At 40.2% G+C, this 14,788-nt stretch overlaps 1 pseudogene; it reads left to right on the top strand.

Moving 5' to 3' along the window:
* The first annotated feature begins 556 nt into the window (after nt 1-556).
* LOC101137753 (suppressor of cytokine signaling 5-like) lies at nt 557-2,912 on the top strand (annotated as a pseudogene).
* The last annotated feature ends 11,876 nt before the right edge of the window (nt 2,913-14,788 follow it).

Genomic DNA, 14,788 nt, shown 5'->3' with positions numbered 1-14,788 from the left:
CCACTGCACCCGGCCTGTAAACTTTTTTGAGTGTAGGGACATTTTTGTTTCATCCCTATATTTGCAGTGCCTGATGTATAGTAAATGCTCAGTAAATGTTTGATGAGCAAATTACACCACAATAAGTGTTCCAGCATTTCATTAAAAATGGTGGACTTCAGCCTGGGCAACATAGTGAGAGACCTCATCTCCACAAAAAATAAAAAGATTAGCTGGGCATGGCGGCATGTGCCTGTGGTTTCTGCTACTCAAGTGGCTGATGTAGGAGGATCGCTTGAGCCCAGGAGGTCGAGGTTGCAGTGCACTTCAGCCTAGGCAACAGAGCAACACCCTGTCTCAAACAACAACAAAAACAAAAAAACAAAACTTGTGGACTTGGGAATGGGGGATTGTGGGGGGAGGGGAAATGGGTGAAGAGGGGGAAGTGGCTGGGGAATGGGTGGGGGCCTGGCGGGAGCAGGCAGCAGAGCTGGGTTCCCTGAGCTCTGTCAGGAGGAAGCCAGGCTGCACTTGCTGGGCAGTCGGAGGGGACAGGTGGCACCAGAAGGCAGTTGGACTTACCCTGTCGGTGACTGCAGCCTCTGCCCGTCCTGCCTTGCTGCAGGTGCCTTGGATGAGGCTGCCCCACACGCCCTGAATGATTTTTATAATCAGTGGATAAAGTGGGAAAAAATGTGGAATAACTTCAAATACAGGTAACAGAATGTCTTCAGTCATGAGGGAGGAAGCCGTAGTGAAAATCTGGATATGAACTCCGACAGATATTTGTCAAAAAGAAAAAACATCAATATAGGAGACTCAGCTGCTCGGCAACAAAGTAATCCCTTAAGAGAAAATGTTGCCTTACACCTGGCATGCCAGGCCCTTCAAAGAATTCTTCAAAGAGAAACCAACATTGTGCCACTGAAATCCCTCAAATTGTTGAAACAAGTATCAAAAAGGATAATGATTTTTGTGTTACCCCAGGAACAAGACTTGCATGAAGAGATTCCTACTTTTGACATGCTCCATGGGGTGGGAAGAGAAACATTTCTGTTACAGTGACCCAGGATTCATTGGATACTGATAAAAAGTTTGGTAGAACTCAAAGTGGACTTCAAAGGAGAGAGAGGTGCTAAGCTCTGTACAGGACATGGACAATGTTTCCAGAAGAACTGTAGGGAAGTCGCTCTCTGAGACAGGTTGCAGGATACTGTGGGCTTTTGTTTTCCCATGAGAACTTATAACAAGCAGTCAAAGCCTCTCTTTTCCAATAAAAGAAAAATCTATTTTTCTGAATTAATGCTGGAGAAATGCCCTTTTCCTGCTGGCTCAGATTTAGCCCCCAAATGGCATTTGATTAAACAGCATACAGCTCCTGTGAGCCCACATTCAACATTTTTTGATGCATTTGATCCATCTTTGGGTTTTTTTTTCTTTTTTTTTGAGAAGGAGTCTCAATCCATTGCCCAGGCTGGAGTGCAGTGGTGTAATCTTGGCTCACTACAGCCTTGGCTCACTGCAACCTCTGCCTCCTGGGTTCAAGTGATTCTCCTGCCTCAGCCTCCTGAGTAGCTGGGATTGCAGATGCCCGCCACCACGCCCAGCTAATTTTTGTGTATTTTAATAGAGACAGATTTTCGCCATGTTGGCCAGGTTGGTCTGGAACTCCTGACCTCAGGTGATCGGCACACCTCGGCCTCCCAAAGTGCTGGGATTACAGGCGTGAGCCACCTCACCCGGCCCCATATTTGGTTTCTACAGAAGATGAAGATAGTTTAGAGAGAGAAGACTGCTTAGTATTGAAGAAGGGGTTGATCCCCCTCCCAATGCACAAATGCATATGTTTGAAGCGACTGCACAGGTTAATCCATTAAATAAACTGGGACCAAAGTTAGCTCCTGGAATGACTGAAATAAGTGGGGACAGTTCTGCAGTTCCACATGCTAATTGTGACCTGAAAGAGGATACAGCCACCCTGTGTTTGCAGCCATGGAGGGCAGAAGCAGCATGAGGTACATGCCCATGTTAGCAGACAGGGAGCTTGGGAAGTCCACACACAGGCTGATTACAGATACTGCTTCAGACTACAGGGAATCCTTGTTATTGGAGAGTGATGGACCGTTATGAATCAGAAGCCCTTCTAGAAGGGAAATGTGAAGACACATTTTTGCTCAGGGACGCTGGGCAAAGGGACTGCCTCTTCTCTGTGAACTTCTGGGGCTACAACAGATCCTTGCAGGCCTGAATTGAGCAGTAATCACAACTTTGGTTTTGATGCCCATGACCCCTGTTTATTTCACTCCTCCACTGTAACAGGACTTTAAGAACATTATAGCAGCCATAAAAAAGGATGAGTTAATGTCCTTTGCAGGGACATGGATGAAGCTGGAAACCATCATTCTCAGCAAACTTAACACAGGAACAGAAAACCAAACACCGCATGTTCTCACTCATAAGTGGGAGTTGAACAATGAGAACACATGGACACGGCGTGGGGGCTGTAAGGGGAACATCACACACCAGGGCCTGTCGGGGGGTGGGGAGCTAGGGGAGGGATAGCATTAGGAGAAATACCTAATGTAGATGATGGGTTGATGAGTGCAGCAAACCACCATGGCACATGTATACCTATGTAACAAGCCCGCGTGTTCTGCACATGTATCCCAGCACTTAAAGTTTAATAGAAAAGAACATTATAAAGATCCCAGTTATTGCATGTTTTTTGAACTGTTGCTTACTATATTACTAGATAGGACTTTCCCTTTTAGCTGTAGTATATCTGTTGTACAGTAATCTGCAGGTGCACTACATATGATGGAATTAATGGGCTCCCTTTACCATCAATGTTACAAGATTTTTGAAAAGAGTATCTTTATAAACAAAAATTTAGGGTTCACTAGTGAGAACGAGAACCAGTCAAGGCAAAGTAAACTCTCCTGTCCCCAAAGGGTGTGAATCTCATCTGCTTTCATGTGCATCAGATGTATACCTATAGCAAGCACACATAACGGTGCTAGGTTTTTTCATACAGTATGTAAGCTTAGTGTTAGTATCTGTCAGATGCAACCTTCTGTTACTTATCCAGATAAACGTGGTGCCTAGTGGAACAACAGAGGATAGAACTACAGGTGTTCAGGCCGGGCACAGTGGCTCACACCTGTAATCCCAGCACTTTGGGAGGCTGAGGCAGGCAGGTCACTTGAGCTTAGGAGTTCGAGACCAGCCTGGGCAACGTGGTGAAACCCCATCTCTACTGAAAATACAAAAAATTACCTGGGCGTGGTGGCGGGCGCCTGTAATCCCAGCTACTGGGGAGGCTGAGTGGGAGAATTGCTGGAACCTGGGAGGCGGAGGTTGCAGTGAGCCAAGATTGCTCCACTGCACTCCAGTCTGGGAGACAGAGCGAGACTCTGTCAAAACAAAAACAAAAACAAAACAAACTACAGGTGTTGAGTAAGACTACAAAACAAGTTTGCCTATTTAGCGAACAGTTTGGTTTTTAATGGCTGTAGTAATTGAGTGAGGCAACTCTGGGGCATTTGCTGTGAAGAATTCTATTTCTTACTGAAGAACAAATTATTAATATCAGATGAGTATTTCAACAGTGTTACTAATGTTTGAAATTATTTTTTCTAAGAGTTTTTCTATAACCTTCCAAAAGTAGTGATGTTTATAATTACTATAAATCAAGCTTTAGAAGTCCAGTACAAATAAAATAATGCCTTTCTTTTAGAAAAAAAAATGTAATTTTCTGGCCACAAGGGCATAGTGCATTTCACCTAAATGTTGATGTAGTTTATAGTCAGACTCTTTTCTCTTCTGCAAAAGATACTGTTAAGTAAACCAGGTTTTCTAAATAGTCATTCTTAAGAGTTTGGACTTATAAAATTAGTAGCAGAATTTTATTTAAAGGCCCTAGGTATTAGGTTTTTTTGTTTTTTTGTTTGCTTGTTTGTTTTTTAGATGGAGTCTTGCTCTGTTGCCCAGACTGGAGTGCAATGGCACAACCTCAGCTCACTGCAACCTCTGCCTCCCAGGTTCAAGCGATTCTCCTGCCTCAGCCTCCTGAGTATCTGGGACTACAGGCGCTCGCCACCATGCCTGGCTAATTTTTTGTATTTTTAGTAGAGACGGGGTTTCACCGTGTTAGCCAGGATAGTCTTGACCTCCTGACCTCGTGATCCGCCTGCCTCAGCCTCCTAAAGTGCTGGGATTACAGGCGTGAGCCACTGCACCCAGCCAGGTATTAGTTTTTAAGTGAGCGCTTTAACTTAAAACAGCTGCTGCAATATAGTCTTGCATATGATTTTTTAAAAAGTTGATGTGACCGGGCGCGGTGGCTCATGCCTGTAATCCCAGAACTTTGGGAGGCCAAAGCGGGCAGATCACCTGAGGTCAGGAGTTTGAGACCAGCCTGGCCAACATGGTGAAACCTCGTCTTTACTAAAAATACAAAAAATTAGCCGTGCGTGGTGGTGGGCGCCTGTAATCCCAGCTACTCGGGTGGCTGAGACAGGAGAATCGCTTGAACCTGGGAGGCGGAGGTTGCAGTGAGCCGAGATTGCACCATTGCACTCCAGCCAGGGCAACAAGAGTGAAACTTGGTGTCAAAAAAAAAAAAAGTTGATGTGCAGTCTAATTGTTGTTTCATAAAAGTTGGATCTTCTCCTGTGCCCATAATGATTTTGTGAATCATGAAGAAAATGCGACTAGAAGATGCCCAAACAAATCAGATAATAGTAACTACAATGGTTGCTGATGTTAGATTATTGTTAAACTGTAATTACTAATTTGGATGGCAGTATTTATCTCTTTTTTTGTAAACACTCATAGCTAAATTGCTTACGTATAATTTACAGAATTTCAGTGTAATTTACTCTCAATGGAAAATCTGAAACATAAATTGCAGATTTGAAAGGTACTGTACAACCATTATATCTGTAAATAACTACTTAACACCCCTTTGTCACTTAGAATACTACTTGAGTGTAATACTACTTGAATACTACTGTGAATGTAATACTACTTGAGTGAGCTCTTTTGGAAGTTATATCAAGTTCCAGTGTTTGCTTCTTAGTAAAACTGAACTGAATGTACAGTTCTGTCCTAGACATTTTGCACTAAAGTGGCTGAATCCATTCTTGTGTCTTTTTGTTAATGTGTTCTGTACCACTGGTGAGTGCTCCATAGTTTCCTTACCTGCTACTACAGAACGTTATTTTACATCCCTATGGCAATTGCCAAGGCTACAAAAAATAAAAGCTTTATTTGTATGCCACACTAACTCTTTGACTGCTAATGCGTGTTTCTGCTTGCTGTGCCTTGTTATGGCTGCTTTTTTGTGCTAATAAAGTATGTTTGGTGTTCTCCTTGTATATCTACTGTTTTATACATTTGCAACAATTTCTTTTGTAAATGGAATGGTTTGGGGTTTTTTAAAATAAGCATTATCTAACAACCTACTATAGCTAATGTAGAATTACTGTACAGTCTCATATTGACTTATCAGAATAAGCTAACTCTAAGTTTAATGCTCTGCATCTTATCAATCATAAGCACATATACTGTGGAGCAGTATCTGTAGTTACTGAAAATCATTGTACAGTTTAGATTATAACAAAAAACTGGAAGAAATAATAAATCTATTGATTTCTCTGCTTATGGGTGAAAGATCAAAACTATCAATGACATATTATAGTAAATGAGTATCTGTAACCTTCCACACATCAGAAGCAGATTAAATCAAGTCTTGTGAACTATTAATATATCAGTACCACTTATTGGTTTGGGGACCATCTTAATTGAAAATAAATGCCACAAATATAGAACTTTAACCAAAGACTTGTCCATTTTAAAGCAAGATGGGGATTGAAGTCACTTATAATTTCTGTTGCTTATAATTGAAGTCCCTGAAGAACATACATCAAAGTGTTTGAGAACTTCATTCAAACCTTTTTTTTTTTTTTGAGACGGAGTCTCGCTCTATCGCCCTGGCTGGGAGTGCAGTGGTGTGATCTCGGCTCACTGCAACCTCTGCCTCCTGGTTTTAAGCGATTCTCCTGCCTCAGCCTTTGGAGTAGCTGAGATTACAGGTGGGCGCCACCATGCCTGGCTAATTTTTGTACTTTTAGTAGAGACGGGGTTTTACCATGTCGGCCAGGTTGGTCTCGAACTCCTGACCTTAGGTGATCTGCCTGCCTCGGCCTCCCAAAGTGCTGGGATTACAGGCGTGAGCCACCGCACTTGGCCCAAGCCTGCTTTTAAAGTTTTATATGCAATTAGGTTGTTATGACCAAGATTGTGTTTTAGGGACGAAACTGGAAACTCCAAGAAAGCACTTGATGTTTTTATATGCTTGTAGGAAATTGATGTTCTAACTGTAGATTTATAGAAAGTATTAATGCTTTTATGTATTTCAGAACTTTCATATGTTAAATGGAAATTATTTTAAATGTGTAACTATTTGAGTTTATGTAAGCATGTATACACTGTGCTAAAAGTCACTTGTGTTTCAATTTGTGTATAATATTAATATGCAACTTTTGGTTTAAATATTTTTCTTAAATTATTAGTGGCTTACCTTTTAAAAAAGAAAAATTACCAGCGTGAAATTGCAAAGAAAAAAAAAGTCTTTGGACTTTCCCCGCTAGAAAAATGCACAAATGTACACAGAATTTTGCATACATTTTAAACCTGGACATGCTCCCTGATGCCTATCCATAAGCTTCACATTAAATACTCCTAATCAGAAGTAATAAATCCTATAATAGGATTGCACTTGTTCATAATTTGACTATAGGCCATCAGGGAAGGCTTCATAGAAAAGATAGTTTTTGGTCTGAGATTTAAAGAATGAGTAGGAGTTTCCTGGATTTTCAAGGGCCGGGAGGGGCATTTTAGACTGAAGAGTCCAGTTAACTGAAAACCAATTAATACTGCAAGCCTTTTTGATCATCTGCCTTTTTGTTCACTCTGTCTTGAACCCCTTTGGGCTTCCTTCTGTTCTTCTACACTTTTCCTTACCCTCAATCATCCACCCACTATTGCCTCTCTTGCCAATTATTTGTACTATGTTTTCTGGAAAACTGGTACCATTGTAGACAGACTCTACTGTACCCTAAATTTCCTCACTGAATTCTCTCTCCACTTGCTTGCTTTAACTGAAACCCGGCTTCTCTCCCAGGTTATGCCCTCTTTATTGCTATGGTTCTTGAGTGAAAGCCTCACATAACTGATTGAACAAATATCCCTACTGATGAGCATTTAGGTTGTTTCCAGTTTTACAAACAATGCCACAGTGAAATGCTAATACATGTATGTTTGGGTACATGTGAATATATTTGTAGGATAGATTTGTGGATTTGAAACTGCTGAATCAAATGACACAAACATTAAAAAATTGATAAATACTGCCAAATTTTTATCCAGAAAGTTTTTTCTAATGTACCTTCTTACCAAGCATACATGAATGCCTGTTTTCTTATACCTCACTGACACTGGAGAGTTATTAATCATTGTAATTTTTGTTTCCCAGAAGTCATCATCATTCCTACTCTTCATCACTGCTTCTAGACCTTTGCTTTCAACCCTCACATTAAAGGCCTCTCTTTTAAGGCTCATGCCTTTTGCAATATTACCTTTTATTCCTTCTCGATGTAGTCATTTATTGCCTTCTTGAATATTTCCTGATATTCTATGGAGACTTGAGCATCTGCTGTCTACCTCCCAGCCCATCACAATGCTCCTGTGGATGAACTGGCCAAGCAACACTCTACCTTCACAGCTCCTTGACCATTTCTAGTGCTCTTCTCCACTCTACGTCTGCAAGAAAATTTATTAGCCTCATTCTGGATTTTGTCATTTCCCAGAATTACTCTATATCTGAAAATATACAATTCCAATATCTCATTCTCTGTCCACAACTTTTTTTTTTTTGACAGAGTCTCGCTCTGTCATCCAGGCTGGAGGGTAGTGGCACAATCTTGGCTCACTGCAACCTCCGCCTCCTGGGTTTAAGCGATTCTTCTGCCTTAGCCTCCCGTGTAGCTGGGACTACAGGTGTGTGCCACCACGCCCGGCTAATTTTTGTATTTTTAGTAGAGACGGGGTTTCACCATGTTGGCCAGGCTGGTCTCGAGCCCCTGACCTCAGGTGATCCCCCCCTATCAGCCTCCCAAAGTGCTGGGATTATAGGCATGAGCCGCTGTGCCCGACCCAAACTTTATTTTTGACATTTTTATTGTTTCACTACACATAGCACCAACTCTTTTATTTTATTTTATTTTATTTTATTTTATTTTACTTATTTTGAGATGGAGTCTTGCTCTGTAGCCCAGGCTGGAATGCAGTAGCATGATCTCAACTCACTGCAACCTCCGCCTCCCAGTTTCAAGCGATTCTTCCTCCTCAGTCTCCCAAGTAGCTGGGATTACAGGTGCCTGCCGCCACACCCAGCTAATTTTTTGTATTTTTAGTAGAGATGGGGTTTCACCATGTTGAGCAGCCTGGTCCCGAACTCCCGACCTCAGGTGATCTGCCCGCTTCAGCCTCCCAAAGTGCTGGGATTACAGGTGTGAGCCACCTTGCCAGCCAACTCATTGATTTTAACAGGTGCATGGTGTTCCATTGTATACATGGACCATTATTTCATTTTGCCAGATTCACTGTACAGGCATTGTTCTAATGTTTGACTGTTGCAAATACTACTGCATTCTTTTTGTGCATAGATTGTATGTAAAACAATACTCTTTGTGCATAAATCTTTGTGTGTCTCTGTGAGTATTACTGTGGGATAAATTTTTAGAAATGGATTGCTGTGTGAAATGATAAACATATTTACAATTTTAGTAGTATAGTCATATAGCCCTATAGAATCTACCAATTTACACTCCACTAACAGTATATAAAAATGTGTTTTCCCCATATACTTGCCAGAATTAGGTCGTTTTTCAATCTTTATCATTTATCAATCATTTTTTCATCCTTATCAATATGATAGGTGAAAAATATCTTGTTTAACTTATTTTTCTTTATTTCATGCTGTTTTTAATCCTTTTTTTCACTCAACAGTACGTTTTGGACATTTTTCTATGTCAATGAATATAGATTACACTATTGTTTTAAGTGGCTTTGTAAGGTGGGCGCAGTGGTATGGTGCCTGTAGTCTCAGCTCTTTGGGAGGCTGAGGTGGAAAGATCGCTTGAGTCCAGGAGTTCAAGGCTGTAGTGCCCTATGATCATGTCTGTGAATAGCCACTGCATTCCAGCCTGGACAACGTAGTGAGATCCCATTTCTTAAAAAATAAAAAAGGCTGTATAGCATTTCATTGTGAGAATGTAATATTATTTTATTTTATTTATTTTCAAGACAGACTCTCCTTACATCACCCAGGCTGGAATGCAGTGGCGCGATCTCAGCTCACTGCAACCTCTGCTTCCCAGGTTCAAGCAATTCTTGTGCCTCAGCCTCCCAAGTAGTTGGGATTACAGGGATGTGCCACCATGCTCAGCTAATTTTTGTATTTTTAGTAGAGATGGGATTTTGCCATGTTGACCAGGCTGGTCTTGAACTCCTGGCTTCAAATGATCCACCTGCCTTGGCCTCCCAAAGTGTTGGGATTACAGGCATGAGCCACTGTACCTGGCCTTGCTCAGCATAATGTTTTTGAGATTTATCCATGTTATTGTGTGTATCAAGTTTGTTCCTTTTCAGTGCTGAGTAGCATTCTATTGTATGACTATGCTAGTTTATCCATTCTATTCTTTTTTTTTTTTTTTGAGACAGAGTCTTGCTGTGTCTTGCCCAGGCTGGAGTGCAGTGGCATGATCTCGGCTCACTGTAGCCTCCACCTCCCAGATTCAAACGATTCTCCTGTCTCAGCCTCCTGAGTAGCTGGGACTACAGGTATGTGCTACCACACCCGGCTAATTTTGTACTTTTTAGTAGAGATGGGGTTTCACCATGTTGGCCAGGCTGGTCTCAAACTCCTGACCTCAGGTCCTGCCTTGGCCTCCCAAAGTGCTGGGATTACAGGCATGAGCCGCCGTACCCAGCGTATCCATTCTATTATTGATGGACATTTGGATTATTTACAGTTTTTGGCTACTATGAATAAAGCTGAAGTAAACATTCTGGTACAAGTCTTTTTATAAACATATGCTTCCTTTTTTTTTTTTTTTTTGGTAAATACCTAGAAGTGGAATTGCTAGACTATAGGATAGATGTATATTTAAATTTATAAGAAACTTCTAAGTAATTCTCTAAACAGGTTGTACCATTTTTTATTCCCACTAGCAATATATGAGAATTCTAGTAGTTCTTCATTCTCTCGAACACTTGGTATGGTCAGTCTTTTAACATTTTAGCCATTCTGGTGGGTGTGTAGTAGTATCTCATTGTAGTTTTTTTTTTTTTTTTTTTTTTCCAAAGATAGGATCCCAGGCTGGAGTGCAGTGGTACAAATAGCTGGGACTACAGGCCATGCCACCACACCCAGCTAATTTTTGCTTTGTTTTTTGTAGAGGCAGGGCTTCACCATGTTGCCCAGGCTGGTCTGGAACTCTTGGACTCAAGTGATCCACCTGCCTCGGCCTCCCAAAATGCTCAGATTACAGGTGTGAGCCACTGTGCCTGGCTCATTGTAGTTTTAATATGCATTTCCCTGAGTATTAATGATGTCAAGCACTTCTTCATGTGCTTATTGACCATTCAAATATCTTTGCTAAATATCTATTCAAATCTTTTGTCCATTTTAAAGTTGGATTAAATCCATTTTTAAATTATTGATTTGTAAGAGTTCTTTATATATTCTGCTTACAAGTCCTTTGTCAGATATATGTTTTTCAAGTATTTTCTCTTAGTCTGTGCTTGCCTATTCATTTTCTTAATAGTAGTTTTTCATGAGAAGATTTTAAAATTCAGTGAATTCTAATTTATCATTTTTTTTTTCTTTTATGACTATAGCTTTCTGTGTTCTAAAAGATCTTTGTTTATCCCTAAGTCCCAAAGATTCTCTTCTGGATTTTCTTCTAGAAGCTTTAGAGTTTTAGCATTTATATTATAAGTTTAGTGTCATGATCCATCTTCAGTTAGTTTTTGGGTATGATGTGGGGTTGGGGTTGAGGTTTATTTTTCCCAAATGAATATCCAGTTATTCTAGCACCATTTGTTGAAAAGACTTTCCTTTCCCCAATCCAACACTGCTTGATCAAAAATCAATGACTTTATATGTGCAAGTTTATTTCTGGGCTCTGTATTCTGTGCCATTGATCTATTTATCTATTAAGTACTGTAGTTTTATAGTAAGTCTTAATGTCAGGAATATAGGTCTTCCAACTTTGCTGTTGTTTTTCAAGATCGTTTTGGATATTTTAGATCCTTTCCATTTCCATATACATTTTAGAATCAGTTTGTCCACTTCTCTTTTAAAAACCTGGTAGTATTATGACTGCTCTTGTATTGAATCTATAGAAGAATTCTGGGAGGATTTACATCTTAACAATATTGTGTCTTCTAACTCATGATCATGGTATATCTATTTATTTCAGGTTTTTATTTGTTTTTTAAAGATGGAGTTTCACTCTGTCACCCAGGCTGGAGTGCAGTGGCATAACTATGGCTCACTGCAGCCTCAACCACCCGGGCTCAAGCGATCCTCCCACTTCAGCCTCCCAAGTAGCTGGGACCACAGGTGTGTGCCACCACACCTAAACAAGTTTTTTTGGTAGAGATGGGGTTTCACTGTGTTGCCCAGGCTGGTCTTGAACTCCTGGGCTCAAGTGATCTGCCTGCCTCGACCTCCCAAAGTGCTGGGATTACAGGCATGAGCCACCATGCCCAGCCTATTTATTTCAGTCTTGTAAAATTCTTCTTAGCAATGTTATGTAGTTTTCAATGTAGAAGTTCCTGGATGGATTTTGCTGAATATTATCAAATACCTTCTAGAAAGGTTGTATCAGCTTACCTTACCACCAATACTACATTTTCTTTTCTTTTCTTTCCTTCCTTTCTTCCTTCCTTCCTTTTTTTTTTTGAGATGGAGTTTTGCACTTGTCCCCCAGGCTGGAGTGCAATGGCATGATCTCAGCCCACTGCAACCCCCGCCTCCCCACTTCAAGCGATTCTGCTGCCTCAGCCTCCAGAGTAGCTGGAATTACAGGCACCTGCCACCATGCCCAGGTAATTTTTTGTATTTTTAGTAGAGACGGGGTTTCACCATGTTGGCCAGGCTGGCCTCGAACTCCTGACCTCAGGTGATCCACCTGCCTCGGCCTCCCAAAGTGCTGGGATTACAGGTGTGAGCCACTGTGCTTGGTCTGTTTTCTTATACTCTCATCAACACTGGGTTTTATGTCTTTTTATTCTGTGCCAATCCTAATAGGTGAAAAATTATATATTGTTTTTTTTGTGGGCTTTTTTTTTTTTTGATGGAGTCTCACTCTGTGGTGGCCCAGGCTGGAGTGCAGTGGTGCGATCTTGGCTCCCTGCAACCTCTGCCTCCTGTGTTCAAGTGATTCTCCTGCCTCAGCCTACTGAGTAGCTGGGATTACAGGTGCAGGCCACCACGCCCAGCTAATTTTTATATTTTTAGTAGAGATGGGGTTTTGCCATGTTGGCCAGGCTGGTCTCAAACTCCTGACCTTAGGTGATCTGCCCATCTCGGCCTCCCAAAATGCTGGAATTACAGGCCTGAGCCACCGTGCCAAGCCTATATTTCAGTTTTATTTGCATTTCTTTTACTACTGGTGAGGTTTGCACATACTGTATTTATTGACTATTTGTATATAATTTATCATGAATTGACTGTTCTTTGTGCATTTGTCTATTGGGGTGTTCATCTTTTTCATGTTGATATGCAATGATTTGTAAAAGTTTTTTGTATGTTAGGGAAATATATATGTGTGTAACTACAGAAGTAGGTAGTATTGTCTTTACAACATAAAGAGATTAAGGCTGAGAAAAGCTAAATGACTTGGTTCAAGATCATACAAATAATAAATGATAGAGCAAGGATTTGAATCCTGGTCTATGTGACACAAAATACCATGTTATTTCTATTACAGAAAGGCTATTTTTAATCTGTTAGTAGCTTTTCTAAGTCTTAAAAATTATTTAATATTATTGTCTCCTTTGCTAAAAGCCTTAGTTTTAGAATTTATCTCTTGCTGATGGTCTTGTTAGAACTTTAGAGAACATTTAGTATAGTTTTCTCTCTTTTTCAATCATTCAAAGCTTTTAAAAACTTCATTACTTCAAAATTATTTCAAACTTAAAGAAAAGTTACAGTAATATTACAAAGAACTTCCACTTACCCTTAACCCAGATTCATATATTTTTAACATGTTGCCACATTTGCTTTATCATTCTATCTCTATCTTTATCTATTTTTTCTCTGAATCAGAATAACCTGGAGACATAAGGCCCCTATACTCCTAAATACTTCAGCATATCTTTCCTGAGAACAGGGACATTCTCTTACAAAACCACAGCATAATGATCAAAATCAGGAAAATTAACATTGATGTAATACCACTGCTGTCCACATTCAGCTTTTACCTCTTGTCCTAATAATTTCCTTTATAGCATTTTTCCCCAGTCCAGAATACAGTCCAGGATTATACATTGAATTTAGTTGTCATGTCACTTTAGTTGCCTTTAATTTGGAGTAGTTTCTCAGCTTTTCTTTGTCTTTCCTGACATTGACACTTTTGAAGAGTACAGGCCAGATATTTTGTATAATGTTCCTTAGTTTGGGTTTGTCTAATGTTTCCTCATGATTAGATTCAGATTATGCTTCTTTTTGTAGGAATATCACAGAAGTGATGTGTTCTCAGTGCATTGGCAACAGGAGGTACACGATATCACTTTGCCCCATTATTGATGATATTAACTTTGACTACTTGGTTAAAGTAGGGTCTGCCAGGTTTCTCCACTCTAAAGTTACCATTTTTACCTTTGTAATAAATATGCAATTTGTGGGGGGACACTTTGAGACTGTATAAAATGTCCTATTCCATATCAAAGTCTCAGCCAATATATTTTAACATTCATTGATTATTGCCTGAATCAGTTATTACTATTATATTTCAAAAATGGTGATTTTCTAAATACATCATTAGTTCTACACTTATTTGCTGGCATTCAATTGTAAAGAAGAGCTTTCCTTTTACCCTATGTATTGATTAATTAATTGATTATCAGTATGGACTCATGGATTCTTACTTATTACATGAGTTATAACGTTTTACTGTTTATTTATTTTGATGCTCTAATTGGCCCAGATTTGGTCAGTGGGAGCTTCTTCAAGCTGGTTTCTGTGTCCATTGACATGCCTCCATCATTCTTTGGCACTTTCTTACTTTCTGGGACAACAGGAATATTTCAGGCTTATCATGTATTTTCCTGGCCCTAACCTTGGAATCAGCTATTTCTCCAAGGAAGCCTGGCTCCCTTAAGTGGGGAATGATATTTAGCAACCAGGATCTCTGTGCTGGGGTATACTTATTGCTACTGAGGTGTCATCACTTTGGGGCTCCTTTAGCTGAGAGACCTAGGATTTATCCCAGGCTTTTGAATCTCTTCCAATATCTCCACCAAGTGAGTTTAGATCTGTGCTTGAATACTTCATTATTTGAGGAAATTGCTCGAGAGACAGTCTCCTTCATTATTGGGCAACCCTTTATATTTGAAAACAGTGGCCATTGGTTTCCTCTACTAAGCCTTGTCTTCTCTGTGCTAAACATCTGCAGTTCCTTTACTGCCATTACTCTCATGGCAGAGTTTGAAGATCTCCTCATCATTCTGGTTA

Source organism: Gorilla gorilla, chromosome X, assembly GCF_029281585.2.
Source record: "Gorilla gorilla gorilla isolate KB3781 chromosome X, NHGRI_mGorGor1-v2.1_pri, whole genome shotgun sequence".
Classification (NCBI taxonomy): Eukaryota; Metazoa; Chordata; class Mammalia; order Primates; family Hominidae; genus Gorilla; species Gorilla gorilla.
This window is presented reverse-complemented; position numbering and strand designations above follow the sequence as displayed.